Raw genomic sequence first — 17,778 nt, 5'->3', positions numbered from 1 at the left:
TGTCCACCATCTCCACTAAGATAAGATGGAGGTCATTCTGTGAAGGTTGTAGCTGTACCAATAATACTATTCTAATGTAGTTTGGTGAGTAGAAATAAAGAACAATGCGTAAAGTTTTCCTGATTTCCTTTTAGTTTTTAGAACAAAGTGGTAGTGATTAGCCAGCCCTATCCACCCTTAAGGAAGTCAATTTAAAACCTGGTAACCAGCCAACAACATAAAAGTATTTGAATGCTGTGTATTTATTAATTAATGTATTTACTTGGGGGATGGGCAAGGACTCTGGTTCCTGTTCTTATGGTGCCCTTTAGCAGAAAGACTACAGACTCTAACGTGACTCTTTGGGGAATCTCTCTGAAGTAGTAAGTCATTCATGGCCAACATTTTAATTGAAGGTAATAATAATTCCAATAATATTATTGAGAACCACCATTAGCTCAGGAAGGACTAAATTCACTGACGTAATGCCAAAGCTATGCACAACGATGACTGCTTTGCCGAGCCCCTCGGGGAATAACTTTCATAATCCATTGAAAAGTTATGAGCTCCTTGTGCTTGCACCAAGAAAGAACTCGACATTAACCATTTGAGAAGCCATGTAAAAATGGAGAAAAAGCTACTTGTGCTTTTAACAGCTTAATTAATGGCTGCAAATGGGGTTAATTCTCACAAAAACCCCATGGAGGAGGTTGGGATGTGTGTTGACAATGGAAAATTATCCTGATTTTATAGGTGAGGGCAGTTTCCAGACACTAGGAATGAACATGGTCATGGGGAAAGAGAAAAGATGACTTTTTGTTGTGGGAGGAATGGGGCCCTGGGCCAGCGGGCTCACTGTCTGGTTTGGGACAAGGGAAATCATTGTGTGGGGAGAAATGAATGGAGTAAGAGGAATCTGGGTTAAGAGCCTAACAGAATTGGGTTCAATTATTGCTTTTGCCATTTGTTAGCTTTCTGACCTTGGGCTAAAACTGTTAACCTTTCAGATCCTTAGTTTTATCATCAATAAAATGGGAAAAATAACAGTAGCTAACTTGAGTCGGAGGGGTCAGTGAGAAAATGCATGTCAAATTCTTAGCCCATGTAGATAGTTACTACTATCTAGTATTCACATTATTTTTCTTTATGAACAAATTCTACAAATATGTAATGAACACCTACAGTGTGCCAGTGACGATGCTCGATAGAGAGAGCAGGTTCTTTTGACTTGATTGTCTAGTAGGGAGTTAACAAAAAAAACTAAACATATCAATAAGTAAAATGCTTGCAAATTGTACTGCATTTGAAAGCTGGCTCCAGTGAGTACTCAATGCATTCAAGCTGCCATTTGCACCCAGGGACAGAGACTTGGATTTTAGAGTTTGCAGTAACTTGGGTTTTAGAGTTGAGGAGACCCCGGTCAGCCCAGCCTGGATGCCAGTCCCTGCTCCCAGTCTGTGCCTTCACACAAGCCCCTCATGCCTTCTGAACTCCACTTCTCCCTCTGCACATGGGCCTGGTCCCTGGCAGTGCTTGGAACCTGATGAGTCCTCAGCGGGTAGAGATGCTACCTAAGTGCACTCCCACCCATCCTTTGAGCAGCTCTGGTTCATGCCTTTCCATATTCCACAGTGTGTTTCTGTACTCTCCAGGTGAAAGGGAGAATGAGAAGGAATTACATTTCTATTTTTCTGCCTAGACATAGATGAGAAAGTTTCTATCCCCAACTCTGAGGATTTGGACAAAGGAGGGCTATCACTGGTTTGAGAAAGAAAAGAAGGGGAGCATTCCAGGAGGACCTTTGTCCTGTCAGGGCCTCAGCCACAGGCCTGATCCCAGGAGGAACTGGGTGCAACAGGCTGTTATACTGGATGGGCCAGTCCCCAGGAGAGGGACAGGAAGACAGGAGTGAACGGGCACACCTGTGAGACCACAACAGGTCCTGGCAATGGTCGGGAAGTGTGTGACAGGGCACAGTGAATGATTGGAGAGAAGCTAGGAGGGACTGACTTCTCATGGCCTCCTAGCTTCCCTTGGAGTGATTTGGTCTAACACTAGGCTTATAAGTCATGACTGAGCACTTATTTTGCAAATCAGGTCTGGTTTGTCATTAGCAAGGTAGGCCTTTAGAACAGAGGTCTGCAAACCGTAGGGCTGCGGGCCAGATTCAGTGCCCTGCCTGTTTTTGTAAATAAAGTTTTGTTGGAGCACAGCCACACCTCTTCGTTTATTTTCTGTGGCTGGTTTCATGTCACAACACAGGTAAATAGTTGCGACAGAAACCATATTGCCTGCAAAGCTTAAGATATTTACTTGCTGGCTCCTTACAGGAAAAGCTTGCTGACCCCTGATTTAGCGTATTATAGTTTGGGTAGGAAGAGATTCAGTCATCGATGCACTCATTTGTTCATTGAACACATGTAATTATTGATCATCTAAGGTGCTCTATACACTGTGCCAAGCCCACAAAGTGTCCCAGGTGCTGTGCTCAATCTTATAACAGCTGTGTGAGGCGATGATGTTATTACCCCATTTTGCAGGTGGGGAAATGGAGGCTGAGGGAAGGTGAATGATTTCCCCAAGGTTACAACAGCAAGGAGCAGAACCAGGACTGGAACCAGGCTTGTTAGTCTCCAGACTCTGCACTGTCAGCCTTACTCTTTGACAGTGTGTTCCATGTTTGTCCTTATTCTGCCCTGTGAATATGGATTACTGTGAGAAAGGAAGAAAGATTAAAATGTTGAAAATACATTTTTATAAATCTCTGATGGAGGCTGGGTGCAGTGGCTCATGCCTGTAATCCCAGCACTTTGGGAGGCCAAGGTGGGCGGATCACCTGAGGTCAGGAGTTCAAGACCAGCCTTGCCAGTATGGTGAAACCCCGCCTCTACTAAAGATATAAAAATTAGCCGGGCATGGTGGCACAGTCCTGTAATCCCAGCTACTTGGGAGGCTGAGGCAGGAGAATAGCTTGAACCCAGAGGCGGAGGTTGCAGTGAGCCAATCACACCACTGTACTCTAGCCTAGGGGACAGAGAGACTCCATCTCAAAAAATAAAACAAAACAAAACAAAACAAAATAAAATAAAATAAAATAATAATTAAAAAATCTCTGATGGGAACGATTGCTATTTAAAGTGATGGATGAGTGAAGTTGCCACTTATTTGGGAGAGCCTCTGCTGGGTTGAGATGATTCTTCATTATGCGTGTTTCTGAACTTGAACTCTAGTTGCTTTAAATGATATCAGAAAATCATCTGAGGCTGGGCGCAGTGGCTCACACCTGTAATCCCAGCACTTTGGGAGGCCGAGACAGATGGATCACTTGAGGCCAAGAGTTCAAGACCAGCTTGGCCAACATGATAAAACCCCGTCTCTATTACAAATGCAAAAATTAGCCAGGAGTGGTGGCAGACGTCTATAGTCCCAGCTACTTGGGAGGCTGATGTACAAGAATTGCTTGAACCTAGGAGGCAGAGGTTGCAGTGAGCTGAGATCAAGCCACTGCACTCCAGCCTGGGTGACAGAGCGAGACTCTGTCTCAAAGAGACAAAAAAAAAAAGAAAGAAAAAAAATCATCTGAAAATGTTTTCCGTCATAATGATATGATTTCACCACTAATGTTTATAAACATTAAAATGACAGGAAGCATTTCCTGTTCCAACCTGACAGAGATCTTGGAGGATTTGTCTAAATATTAGCATACCTTTAAAATAATCAGCAGATGACTGTCTGGATAAGAGGTCAAAAAAAGGATTTGTAGAAAAAAGAAATAATAGGCAGGGCACGATGGCTCACGCCTGTAATCCCAGCACTTTGGTAGGCTGAGGCAGGCAGGCAGATCACGAGGTCACAAGATCAAGACCATCCTGGCCAACAAGGTGAAACCCCGTCTCTACTAAAAATAAAAAATTAGCTGGGTGTGGTGGCATGCACCTGTAGTCCCAGCTACTCAAGAGGCTGAGGCAGGATAATTGCTTGAACCCAGTAGGCGGAGGTTGCAGTAAGCCGAGATCATGCCACCATACTCCAGCCTGGCTAGAGAGTGAGACTCGTCAAAAAAAAAAAAAGAAATAATAAAGTGAGACAGGTTTTCCCTTTGAGAACTCTGAAGTGCTATGGGAAAGGGAAGAGTTGCCCTCCTGCTTTAACAGGTTAAAAATGAACCACTATTAGTGAGCAAAAGTGAGATTGCATTATCCTTTTAATGCTCATTCTAGACACAGCTTTTGCCAGCATCTCCATGTGATAAATGCAAACCAGAGTTTCTAATTGGAAATAGGAGAAGACCATCTTAGCTGAATAGACCACACTTCCTTCTAATGACTATTTATGAAGATGGTTTAATCTTACAGTCTAAGTAGAGGTTCTACTGACAGGTTCTCGTATGAACTGATTAGGCTTCCCCCGTAGACATTTTTATCAGACTGATTCATTCCTCTGAAAGAATGCTGGCTTTTACGTTTTTTTAGAAGAGATTCTAAATGGCTTGTCAAGATTACATCTTTCATGTGAATCTCAGCCAGGATTATGTTACAGCCGGGACTGACAATATTCAATAGGTAGAATTCGGCCAAGATCGTAGAAATAGAGCAGGCCGGTCCCAATAAATAGTAGGAGCATGAATGTATGGTTTACATACATCCCAAGTAGCTTCAGGGCAGTCTGTGCATTGGATATCCTGGGGGAATGCATGGATCCATAAAGTGTAATATTCAAGGAAAATAAACTCAACTTTTGTCTAGTACTTACGGCATGGGCAGATTCTTATAAACTGTCTTCGTGTCTGGGGCATTCTGTGACCTGCATTCCTTACCACCCCTTCAGAGCTGCCTGAAAAGCACATACATAGGAAGAGGAGGGAACCAGACCCTTTTGTGCTAAGCTGCCCTAATGCAGAGGTCTCTGCCGCATTTGATATGTGCTGACAAACTGACCACATCTGAAGGGGCTGCTTTGGAGTGCCAAGTCCCCTGATCTTGGAACACAAATGAAGTCTCTATACAGGCCATGTGGGAGGTGGGCAGAATATGTGGCATTTCCCACCCGGGACCCTTGACTCCCAGGCATGGTGTGTTTTGTGATGAGAAACGAAGGGGACTGGAGGGATGTGCATCAGTCAGCTTTGTGTTGATTAAAAAGAATCAAGGATGAAATCATTTAAGGTTTAGTTTTGCTTTGAATGAAATATGAAAGGAGAAATATATTCACTCTTCCTGGACTCAGCAGAATGTAAGCTCCATAAAGGCAAACATTTCACCCATTATCCTCACTGCTGCAGCTCCAGAGTCTAGGCCAGTGTTTGCAAATAGCAGGCACTCAATAAGTATTTGCTGAATTAATGAAAGGCCATTGAGTGTTCATGTAGGTATCTGCTTTCTCAATACCCGTTAAATAAACATCTATTATATGCCAGGCCCTTGAAATAAGGAGCAGTCCCCGAGAAGCTTACAGCCCAGTAGAGGGAGACAGATATGCCACTCATTGGTTCCACCTTTTCAGAACCTTCGTGGGGAAGGGATACAGAGTTATTTTATAAAATCCTAGACCCCCTAGAAAAAGTCATGTGAGGGAGTCATCCCTCCAGAGACCCTACTGCCTAGTGTTCTTACAGCCCACAGTGCAGGTTTTGCTGGACTCAATTCTGTTTGTTCATTCACTCACTCATTCATTCAGCAGACATTATGGAATGCATTCTCTATGTCAGGTACTCTTTCAGTTGTTGGGGGTGTTCCTAGGTCCTTATGTTCTACCCTGGATTATGTTATCTGGGTGCTTTCTTGCATCTTTTCAGCAAACATTTATTGTGTGCTGATATCGGCCAGGCACAGTACTAGACATTGGTTACTTATCCTAGAGCTCACAAAAGCCCACCAAAGAGGGAGGTTCCTCATGTGTGCACTTCCCTATGCCCAGGAGGTAATAGGCAATAAGGCTTCTCTTGATTAGATGGATAAATAGACAGGTGGACAATGGGTACTCTGGAAAAAATAGTGACAAGGTCATAAAATGGGAAGATCACATACTAGGAATTTGAACACTTGTGGTTTAGTCCTGGCGAAACTAATTTGGGACCCTTTAGCCTCTCAGAAACAGCTAGCTGACTAACCAACTTCCTTTCTTCCTTCTTTCTTCTCTTCGCTCCTTCTATCTTCTCTTCCTTCCTTTCTTTCACAGAATTATATTGAGGATCTTGGTGTTAATTGGGGTGAGAGATGATGTTGGTCTAAATTATCCCCAAGAATCCTACCAGCTCTAAATATTATGATGTAATGATGGTTTAGGTGAGTTACATCTTCTTTTGAGTCATCCCAAAGTTCTAGATTAGGACTGCAATCATCTCAGGCTGCTAAAGATCCTATAGGATGGAGTGGGGGTGGGACATAACACATGGCCAAGCCAGATGTCTTTGGGCCACCCCTTGGGCTTCCACTGAAACCAAACTTAAGAGAATAGAGAGCTGGATATTGGGGTCAAAAGTCCTTGCCTCCTTGTCTCCATCTCACCTGGTTTCCCAGAGCCTGACAGCCTTCCAGCAGTGAATTAAGACCAGATTCCTGGAAAAAAAAAAAATGAGCTTGAACCTCATGGTCATCCATACCCTGGTACCCTGGGCCTCCTTGCTTCTCTTCTCCAATCAGTTAGTTCTCAGGTACAACTGGACCAAGATGAGAAGCTGATATTCTATAGGGATCCACAGTGTTAATTGCCACTTGGCAGCTCTGCAGGTTGGTATGTATATGGGCACGCATCACATATTTCCTGTTTGGCCAAAGGATCAAGACTTCCCCTGCTGGTGTGCATAGAGGGAACCAGCTGTTTGGCAGTTCCTCCAGCTCATCTGCCCAATGGGAGTTCATTCAGAGAGTAACTCAGCACAGTATCAGGTGTGAGCAAGACTCAGTGCAGACTCCAAGGTCAAGCATCCTTGGTTGCAATCACAATTCCTCCATTTATTAGCTATGAGACCTTGGGCAAAGGACTTAATATCTCAAAGCATCAGCTTCTGCATATGTTCCAGGGGAGATGATAAGAGGGCTGACCACTCAATATTGTTGTGAAAGTTGAATGAGATAATAGAAGTGGAATGCCACACACAGGGCTGACAGAATAGATACATGGTAAACAAATGGAAGCACTTTTTAATTGTTATTGTTGCTCTTTGTGGAATTCTCTTAGCAGCCAACAGTGTGGATTTGAGAGTGATAAAAATCCCCACATCTTTATCCAGCCACCTGTCAGGTGATGGTTGGTGGCTGGCCAAAAGCTGTCCATTTGGTCACAGTATTCTGGAAAGAGCATTCCAATGACTCTTCCCACCTCCTAAATTTTCTCAACCTTCTTTTCACTGCTGAGAGCCCCTGACTCCACAATAGGAAGAAACCAAGTGGGAGTTTAGTTGAGTGTACACTGTAAAGATGGTCCATTTAGTTGGCAGAGCTAGAGTTTTGGAGGAGGAGTTTGAAACTAGCTTGTAACTTTCAGTGCCAACCTGGAGGTGTCAGGCAATATTTTTCCTTTCTTCCTGGAAGGTCCACAACCTCCTCCAAGGGCAATCTCCTGGATTTCACTGAATTGGCTGTTATGTTTGGAAACCAACTTGTGCATCTGAGCATTTAGGGGAAAGCTATTGACTAACCCTTGCTCTTTTTCAGCCTTTCTTCCTTTTCCCAATATTTAGGAGCTTGGCCAAAACAAAGAGCCCATTGTGTCCCTGGTACAAGCACCAGAACTCAATTAAACATTCATTGAGTCTTAATTAATTGTATTAAGGTTGGGCAATTCCCATTGCTTGGGGAAAAAAAAAAACCCCAAATACTTAATTTACTCGCAATGTGGTGTGTGTCCCCTAGTATTGAACTAAACCACCATGAGACAATCACTTACTTAACAGAAACTAGGGCCTCAGCCTGGGAACTAATTAGCCTCTCTTTCTCTATATATAGCTATCTTCACCACCAGGACCATCTGGAAGTTGTTACCTTCCAAATTCTTTCCATCTATTTTTTTTTTTCCAAACTGATCATTACTGCCATGATTCCTTCTTTCTTATTTTTATGTTACGTGACTTCCCACTCTTAGATTCTCCAGTGTTATCTAGATCACAGCCCGGCTACTCTGGGTATTTACTCTCTGTTTAATTTTCAAGTGGCACACCTATTTTTATGTACTTTTCCCAGTGGCAGGAAAAAAAGAAAAAAATCTTTGTGTAAAACCTAGAGGCGGAAGCAGGGATGACTGCCAAGGAATTTGGGCCTATCCAAGTTGACGGTGTGTCCACCAGGGAGGCCCGTGAGCTCTGTGAAGCCCCTACAGTAGTGTCTTTGATGGCTGCGGACACATGAGGAGGTCTCAGAAGGACCTGGTTTCTTGCCCAACTCATTGAGCAAAAAGTACCAGTATGATCTGCAAAAAGTACCAGTGTAATCTGCCCTTTCTCCCCACAGTCAGGGTCTACTTTGCTTTGAGAGTCAGTAAGGAAGTATAAAAACTGCCTTATTGGCCGGGCGTGGTGGCTCACACCTGTAATCCCAGCACTTTGGAAGGTCGAGGCGGGTGAATCACCTGAGGTTGGGAGTTCGAGACCAGCCTGACCAACATGGAGAAACCCCGTCTCTACTAAAAATACAAAATTAGCCTGGTGTGGTGGTGCACGCCTGTAATTCCAGCTACTCAGTCGGCTGAGGCAGGAGAATCGCTTGAACCTGGGAGGCAGAGGTTGCCGTGAGCCAAGATCGCGCCATTGCACTCCAGCCTGGGCGACAAGAGCGAAACTCCGTCTCAAAAAAACAGAACAAAACAAAACAAAAAGTGTCTTGTCTGATAGTATGCTTTAGGAGAGTAGCTGCAAATATTTCATGAGCCTTTAATTAATGTGAAGTCCTTACTGGCTCACAAGGGCTCCCCCAGTCTGGCTCCCGTCTTCTCTTCCGTCCTGTTACAGAGCCTTGCACTGATTCACCAAATTCATGGTACCCCACTTTCTTTCTACCCCTCCCCACCAGTACGACTAGCTTATTGCCACGCAGGACCTCTGAGACTGCTGTCTCGTGTGCTTGGAGCCCACCCCCTCTGTGGTTAGAAGGCTGGCTCCTTCTCATCATGTAGGGCTCAGCTTATCTGTAACCTCCTGAAGAGGACTCCCACACCCTCCAGGTCCTGTCTGTCACATTCCCCTGTTTTATACTGTTGATAATACTTGTCACCATATGAATTAAGTTATTTATTTGTTAACATGTTTGCCTGTCTTCAGTTGAACATCTATTCATGAGAAGTACCTTATCTATGTGGTTTACCATCGCAAGCCCGGCCCTGGCAGAGTGCCCAGCTCTGCAACTGGTTGTTTAAGGAAATACATGATCAGGGAACAGCTAGTCACTTTCTGAGTATACAGGTAATTATGCAATGTAGGTGTTTAGGATACTTTGGTCATTTAGAATACAATTCAAAAGTAACAAGAGGCAAGGAATATTATGAGAAACCTTGAATTACTCTAATAAAATCACCAGGAAAACTGGAAGTCATAAGCTAACTTTACCTAACATGCTCTCCAAGTCACTGTAAGTTTCAATGTGTTTTATTTCTGGTGTTTGAGAGTCCTTTTGGGATAAGCCTTTTGGCTTCCTCCCAACCCCAGGCATCAAAGCAGAAGCAGCCTAAGCCTTCTAGAGTTCATCGTGTACTGGCTTCCGATCATCTCTGGGAGCCATGGCATCCCTGCCACCCCACTCCCTAGGCATCCCTATGATAGTGAGCTTCATGGTATTTATTGCTCAGTGGCTCCAAGTGAGCTGCGAGGCCCAGGGGACTGGAAGTGTAATGAATCCTTGCTTTATGGAGGATGGGTCTCATCTTCAAGTCTGAAGACAGACTCCCTGCAGGCAAAGGGAGATTTCTTGTCCCTTTACAGTAGTTCATCTGCATCTGTTTCCTTCCATCTCTGCTTCTTAGTCCCAAATGGTGAAATCCCTGGATAGCAAAGCTCCTGGTTCTCAACTTCATTCATGTAAAAAATTCCTCATATAAGAAAGGTTCTTGGTGTCCAGATTTCGGCATGGCTAGCAGGACACTCTCTACTAAGTATCATGTGTCAGAGGCTTCAGTCCCAAGGAGGAATTCAGGTACTTGGGAATTCAAATCTACAACCTGTTCTTCAAGCATTTTGATTTCCCTTTCAGTGTCACATTGGATTCAACCAGCTCATTTTGGGGAGGAGAGAAAAGATTCTTAATAGCCAGGTTCCTGGCTTGGCTTTCATCTAGAAGCCTTCCGCTTTTCATCTTCTTTTTTCAATGACATTTTCCCAGGCCTTTCCTACTGAGCCTTTAGGACTGGAATCCAAGGAAGAAGGGATTTGGGCCTCGATGGAACCCTGTGCCAGTCTATTTCTTGGCTACTGATTGATCTTCATAAAAACAGTCAGAGTAAACAGAAAGAAGTAGAAGGAAGGAAAAATGTTTAAGGCAAAGGCATAAGTAAATAGAAAATAGCAACAACAAAAATAATATGAGATGGTTTTCAAAATAAAAGCTGAATCTTTGAAAAGACTCTATGTATATCATAGACCTGCATGACACAATATGGTAACACGACTATTTACATTCAAATTAGTTAAAATGCAACAAAATGTTTAACTCAGTTTCTCAGTCACACTAGTCATATTTCAAGGAGCTCAACAGCCACACTGAGCTAGTGGCTAGTGCTACAGTATTGGACAATGCAGGTCTGTTCATATCATACACTGTAGATAATAGATTTCCATTGTTGCAGAAAATTCTGTTGACATCTCCTCTGTAGTCTAATCATTGTCCAGGTTAAACAAGAAAAAGGAAGGAGAAAAGATACAAAATGCTTCCTTGGGAAGAAAAATGGGGGCATAACTATAGATACAAAGAGACTTTTTACGTTAAAAGATATTATGAGTAACTTTGTGCCAATATATTTAAAAATTAGATACAATTTTCTGAAAAAAATTCTAAACTTACTCAAAATTAAATAGAAAGCCAACCTAAATATATCAGTAACCACTAAAAGGACTAAATCAGTAGCTAAAATATGACCCCCACCCCCTTTCTTCAAAAAAAAAAAAAAAAAAAAGCACCAAGTCCCAGTCCAGATGATTTTACATCCAAGTTCTATTAAAATTCCAAGGAACATCTAATATTTTAAATTAAAAATGGAAGGTCACAGAAAGTCCCTTGATTGATGATTTCAGTCCTGCTTCTGTCTCTTTCATGACCTGTGGCCCATGGAAAGAAGACACTTTCTTTTGTGATGTCTCTATCAAGAAAGAGTTAAACTAAAAGGTTCTCAAGGGCCTGAGCAGCTCTATGGTCCTGTGTTTCTGTGCCTTTAAGACACTCATCTTCTCATTAATGTTGCCTAGCTTCTAAATATTAAGGTGACGATATTGGCTCACCCATATGGCCAATCTGATCTGCTCTGCTAAAAATGATTGTTAAACAGACCCAGAGAAAAAAGAAATTTCTTTTTTTCTTTTTTCTTTTTTCTTTTCTTTTTTTTTTGAGATGGAGTCTCGCTCTGTCGCCCAGGCTAGGGTACAATGGCGTGATCTCAGCTCATTGCAACCTCTGCCTCCTGGGTTCAAGCGATTCTCCTGCCTCAGCCTCCCAAGTAGCTGGGATTACAGTCACCCACCATCATGCCTGACTAATTTTGTATTTTTGTAGAGATGGGGTTTCACCATGTTGGCCAGGCTGGTCTTGAACTCCTGACCTCAGGTGATCTGCCCGCCTTGGCCTCCTAAATTGCTGGGATTACAGGCGTGAGCCACCACACCCGGCCAAAAGAAGAAATTTCTGAAGAAAGAGTGGACCCAACAGTTTTGTGGAGCTGAAGCCAAGTTTCAGTTTGTTCCTGTCTCATTCAGAGATGATTTATCCACTGAAAATAATTTACTCAGAGCCCTGAATGACAACACTGTTCAGTGGGATAGAGGTTGTGCTTTTTTGATTTTACATTAATAGCAATAGCAGATATTTCTGGGATGATTCCCACAGGCCAGGCGTAATCCTAAAGACTTTATATGCACTAATCCATTTGACCTGTACAATGTCCTGTGAGGTGAGTAGATATTGGTTCCATTTTAAAGGCTAGAAACTGAGACTCAGAAATGTTACTTGTCCAGGGTCACCTGGCTCTGAACGTGTTGAAGGAACTCCAGGTCTGAGAGGACCTATGACCTGTGCTGTTATACACAGATGACAAGTTGTGAGTACTGTGGAGCTTCTATGGCGGCTAAAGTCATTTCCTTTTGGATTTTATATCTCTGGTGAGCAGTGGCAATTCTTCTGTACCATGTGTCTGGTTAGAGGTTACTTTTCCAATGCCACCTTATCCAAAGGATTGGTGAGAAGCCATGAATTTCCTTCTGTAATAAAAGCAATCGCTGGCTTGGGCTTTATTCAGTAAATAAGCAGACCTGGCTAGTAAAACTCATTTATGCTGTAATGCTAATGAGTTGCATGTGTAAAGAATGGAAAAAATGATAATTGCTCAGGGATTCCAGAGCCTAGGCTGACTGGAGAGCATATTCTCAGCAAATATCCTTTAGCGGACTTAGGGAAGTTACTCCATCATTTCTCTCCTTCTGGTTTCTTAAAGGATCCGGGGTCCTTACATCAGTAACCACCAGGGCTAATCATTGGTGCTGATCAGTACCAAGTCATTTGCCTGACCTCCTTCGATTGTGTGGCTTTTTTCAAAACTTGTTTTCCAAATACCTCAAGCTTAACTGGGAGGTAAAGGCTGGCATGCTCAGGGCCATCAAGGACAGTCAAAAAGGCATGCTAAAGAAACATTTCCCTGTGTTACCACTTCCTTAGCTGCTCATTCCAGACTTACTAGGTAAAACGCAACTCACTTCTGTAATTTGTATTGCGCAAGATGGACTCTGGGAAGCGAAAGTAGCTGAGAAACATTTTTCAGGAACCAAAACAGACGTACATTCAGTTTAGATTCTTTGGAACACACCTATCTGAGATAATAGGGTACTTCTTTAAATGTTTTCTGAACCCACCACAAACCTCCTGTAGAAATGCAGACATGCCTTTCAGTCCCCTTGAGTTAACTCAAGGGCTTAAAGGGATAATGCGCCCTGTATTTCACTTCGGTTTAAGTCTTTGTGTTGCTGACAGGGCTTAAAATGGGCAGGTAGTCACTGGTACAATGTGTCATCTTTTTTCCTCCCTCTTCTTTTTTTTCTTTTTGAGACGGAGTCTCACTCTGTCACCCAGGCAGGAGTGCAGTGGCGTGATCTCAGCTCACTGCAAACTCCGCCTCCCAGGTTCACGCCATTCTCCTGCCTCAGCCTCCCGAGTAGCTGGGACTACAGGCGCCCGCCACCACGCCCGGCTAATTTTTTGTATTTTTAGTAGAGATGGGGTTTCACCGTGTTAGCCAGGAAGGTCTCGATCTCCTGACCTCATGATCCATCGGCCTCGGCCTCCCAAAGTGCTGGGATTACAGGCGTGAGCCACCACGCCCAGCCTCCTCCTCCCTCTTCTTATGAAATAAAGTGAAAAGCACTTACTTTTTTTTTTTAACTTAGCTATTTCTTTCTCTTTTCTTTTTTCTTTTTTTCTTTTTTTGAGTCGGAGTCTCACTGTGCCACCCATACTTGAGTGCAGTGGTCCGATCTGGGCTCACAGCAACCTCCGCCTCTCAGATTCAAGCGATTCTCTTGCCTCAGCCTTCCAAGTAGCTGGGATTACAGGCATGCATCACCACCCCTGGCTAATTTTTGTATTTTTAGTAGAGATGGGGTTTCACCATGTTGCCAGGCTGGTCTCGAACTCCTGACCTCAAGTGATCCGCCTACCTCGGCCTCCCTAAGTGTTGGGATTGCAGGCGTGAGCCACCGCGCCCGGCCTAAGCTATTTCTTTTAAATAAAACAAGGTTATCACCATTTTCCTTTTTGGAAAGACTTGGTTTCCATGGAGAGATGGAAATGGATGGGGTATGTAATAAGAGGGACATAATAAACAAGCCTCCATTTACACTGACATCTCAATTTATCAGGCATTAAGTGGCTGATATTAAATGTTAATGAGGTCTCTGGAAGAGGGAACTGGGGACCAGCCAGGACTGTGTCTCATTCAGTGACTTCAGGACCAGGTAGAAACCTCAGTTTTCTCAATTTTTTTCTTCCTTCTTCTTTATCATACCAACACCACAGACATGGTTACCATTTATTGACCACTTTGGGATGAGCAGACCTTGTGCTAAGTGCTTTCCATCCAGGTGAAGTCAGCACACTTATTCCCATTTTGCAGAGGAAAAAGCTGGGTTTCCACTGAGTCAGTGCCCCGAGCCAAGGCTGCTGAGTGGCAGAGCTGAGCCTCAGACCCATGCCATCAGACTCCAGACCCTGAGCATTGACACCTCATGTCTAGTCACTGGCCAAGGCCAGCCTGTTCTTCCCACAGGGCGCCTCTCCCATCCACCACTTCCTCTCTGTCCTCTCTGCACCAGTCTGGGGTGGTTTCCCTGACTCAGAACTTTCCCATCCCATCCACCCTGCATGCCCCAGCCATGTTCACCTTCCTGAAACACCACTTTCTCTGTGTCCCTCCCCTGGCGACACATTGTCAGTTCCTCTTTATTTCCAACCATATTAGGTTCAACTACCTCGGACTCGTCCTCACATTCCTCCCGCATGGGTCCCCCTGCGCAGTTTTATGAATTTTCCACCATTCCCAGATAACGAGGTATCATTTTTCCTCTTCTAAAAATAGTGTTCATTCCTTTTTTCACATCTCTGTGCTTATTGCTTGCCATTATCTAAAATGCCCAATATCTGCCTACATCCTACCTGTTGGATTCAGCCCAGATATGCTCCTTTAGGAAACCTCCTCTGAAATTCTGAATATGCCGTAAACCCCTCTCTCTTGAGCTGTTGGAGTCCTAACCCAATTTTCTTTGGAATTCCCTTCTCTTGATCACCGTTGGCAGTTTCTCCTTTGGCAATCATACATGAAGCAAGACTGGAAATTCCCTATAGACTGTTAGAAATGCAAAATGCTTGTTACCCAGTGCTGCAAAGAAATAGCACTTGAACATAAATTTAATTCTCTCAGCAAGGCAATTTTTACTTTCTGCAGAAAGGGTGCCCCTTGCAGATGGAACAATGGCGAGAGCACACCTGGACAGGGGAGGGGAAGGAGTTCTTATTCCTGATGCAGGACCCTACTGCTGTGTCGTTCCTCTATTGGCTAGGGTTGGACTGCTCAGTCTAAGCTAATTCTGATTGGCTATTTTAAACAGAGCAGGGGTATGAGCCAGAGTGGCAGGGTGAATAGTTTGGTGGGAAGGACAGTTAGGAATAGATAACTAAAGGGGACTTAGGTCAGAGCAGGTGACCAGGCATGACTCAGGTCAAAGCAGGTGACCAGGGGAACAGATGTGAACTACTGATTAAAACCGGTGGAAAAATGTTGTTTACTGAAACTAGAAGCAAGAGGGCGAAGAGAACCAGGAAGTTAAACTTTAAAGTGGAAAATCAAAGAATAAGAGAGCTGAACATACTGACATACTGATTCTTTGAAGAGAAACTTGGGGTTCACTATACTTAACATGACAAAGTAGGGGTCTTTACTTCTGTAGTTCTCTCTGTGCTTAACAGAGGAATAGAAATCATAATTACAGCTAACATTTATTGAGCACTTCATATGTGCCAGGCACTGTCTTCATGTATTAATTCTTTCAGTCTTTACAGTAATCCTCTGTGGTAATGAGGAAACTGAGGGACTGAAAGCTCAGGTGACTTGCCCAAGTGGTGAAACTGAAATGCAAACCAGGCAGTGGGGCTTGTGCCTCCCACTGCACTGTGCCACTTTATACCATCCTCAGGTCAGAGACAAGTCACATGTGGGCATGGAGAACAAATCAGAGAACATGAATTCTTTATCTGGAATTTTGCTCAGCTGATAAAGCTCATTGGTTCCCAGCCTTCCTCTAGAAGTGGATTCACAGTTCTTCCCTTGTTGCTCCACAGCTGGGGAATTTTGTGTTGAATCAGAATGTTCTGGTTTAGAAACATTTTCTGGGTTTGAATCAGCATGGTCCAAGTCTCGGTCGGAACCAACTTGACGTTTGCATGGCAGATGGAACTGGAGCCCTCACTTCTCCTCTAATATGAGGAGGAGGAACTCAAGCACTCACTCTTCCAGTAATATGACCCTCTTCTGTTTGGTATTAGATGCTTTAATCCTTTCTGGACCAAGGCAGAGTATAAGCAAACAAAGTCAAATATTTAAAATTTTTAACAGCAGCAAAAACTTCCATAAGATTCTTGAAAATGAACTCCAGTTTGATCATTTTGAGGACTGCCTAGGTTAGCACTGCTACTCTGATTCCTGTGTCTCTGTAGCACATTTAAGCTGCTAATTTGAAGAAATTGCTGGTAGCTTGCATTTGCCCATACTGCAGAATTTCAAATGCTATGATATATTTTCCACACTTTTATCTTCCTTTGGCCAAGTAGATGTTGTACTTTTTATTTTTTTTCCTTTGGTCAAATTCAATCAAATTGTCATCATTAGAAACACAAGGAAAAAATCACATTGATAAAAGACCATTACATTTTAAGATCCATGATGTGTCACTGTCTACTTGAGAATCCACTGGCTGCTGAGGTCGTGCCTTCTCCACCACATTTCTGACTCATTCCCAGAATAGGACTTTGTATGGAGTCAGCACTTCATATTTGTTATATCAGGTGGAATTTTGGGTGCTTTACCTGGCTTCTACAAATAGTGTTGTTTTGGTCATCGAAAGCAAAGCGTTCTTTACCAAGGGAAGTGTGGCCGGATTTTCAAACAGTTATGTCTGTCAAGTTAGTCTGGGGAATTTGACAGTGCCAGCTATGGATGGCGGTATGAAGCAAACAGATTCGGATGGAAAAATTCTTACCCAACTATGTCCAGTTGGGTTTATGAAAAGAGCACCATTATACCAGGCCTCCTTTGAACAAGAAAGGAAATAGCTTATGTCATGTGAATACAAAGTCCCACAGGAGTGTGCCCTGACTTTCCTTTCCAGCCTCAATTTTCACTGCTGCTTGGCAGGGATGTGATGCTCTGGAACACTCACCTGCCTGGCATTTTCCACGTATCCCATGTCCTCCTCCAATCCACGCCTTTGTTCTTTCCCTCCTGGAATTACTTTTCTCCCCCAATTGGCCTAGCTGTCTCCTGGCATTTTCTAAGGCCCAGACTAGGAATTCTTTTTCCCAAGGAATCTCCCCTGACCACCTCCCTTCCAAAAGTGAAATGCCACTTTTCAGTGCTTCCAGAATTTGCTGTGCATGACTGTCCTGTTACCTGTTAACACTTTGCATTATAATTATCAAGGTGTCTGTGTCTCCAGCCAGCCTGGGTGTTTCTTGATCCCTGTATCCCTAGCCTAGTACAGTGCCTGAAATCAGTGCTTGGGGGCCTTGTTAAAAGAAGAAACGGCAGGAGGGGAACAGTAGTAGATAAGCGATATTTCACAAGGGAAAAGGAGAAGCTGTAACCTGTCTGTATGAACTCCCCAAATATGTCCCGTTCTTTCTTTGTTGTCACCCTCTTTTGCTTTTCATGAGGGAGTGTTTGCCCTAAGTGAAAAGGAAAACCCACTTGTCTTTAGGGACATGTTATGCATGTGGAAGTCTGGCATTCCCAGCTGGGCGTTTAACCAGCCCACCACTTGGGTGTTTTATAGTAGTGTCTCAAGAGGTGTTATCTCCCTCTTTTAGGTCTTTGGAGAAAAAAAAAGGTGATCAAAGAAACCAACTC

The 17,778-nt window shown here is 43.5% G+C and overlaps 1 protein-coding gene and 1 pseudogene across 14 annotated transcripts in view; both read left to right on the top strand.

Moving 5' to 3' along the window:
- ERC2 (ELKS/RAB6-interacting/CAST family member 2) overlaps nt 1-17,778 on the top strand; it is a 965,515-nt gene that overhangs the window by 832,992 nt on the left and 114,745 nt on the right. The window lies entirely within an intron of this gene.
- Nucleotides 1-17,778, top strand: part of LOC134809644 (uncharacterized) — a 42,409-nt pseudogene extending 24,631 nt beyond the window's left edge.

The sequence above is a fragment of the Pan troglodytes genome, chromosome 2, assembly GCF_028858775.2.
Source record: "Pan troglodytes isolate AG18354 chromosome 2, NHGRI_mPanTro3-v2.0_pri, whole genome shotgun sequence".
Classification (NCBI taxonomy): domain Eukaryota; kingdom Metazoa; phylum Chordata; class Mammalia; order Primates; family Hominidae; genus Pan; species Pan troglodytes.
This window is presented reverse-complemented; position numbering and strand designations above follow the sequence as displayed.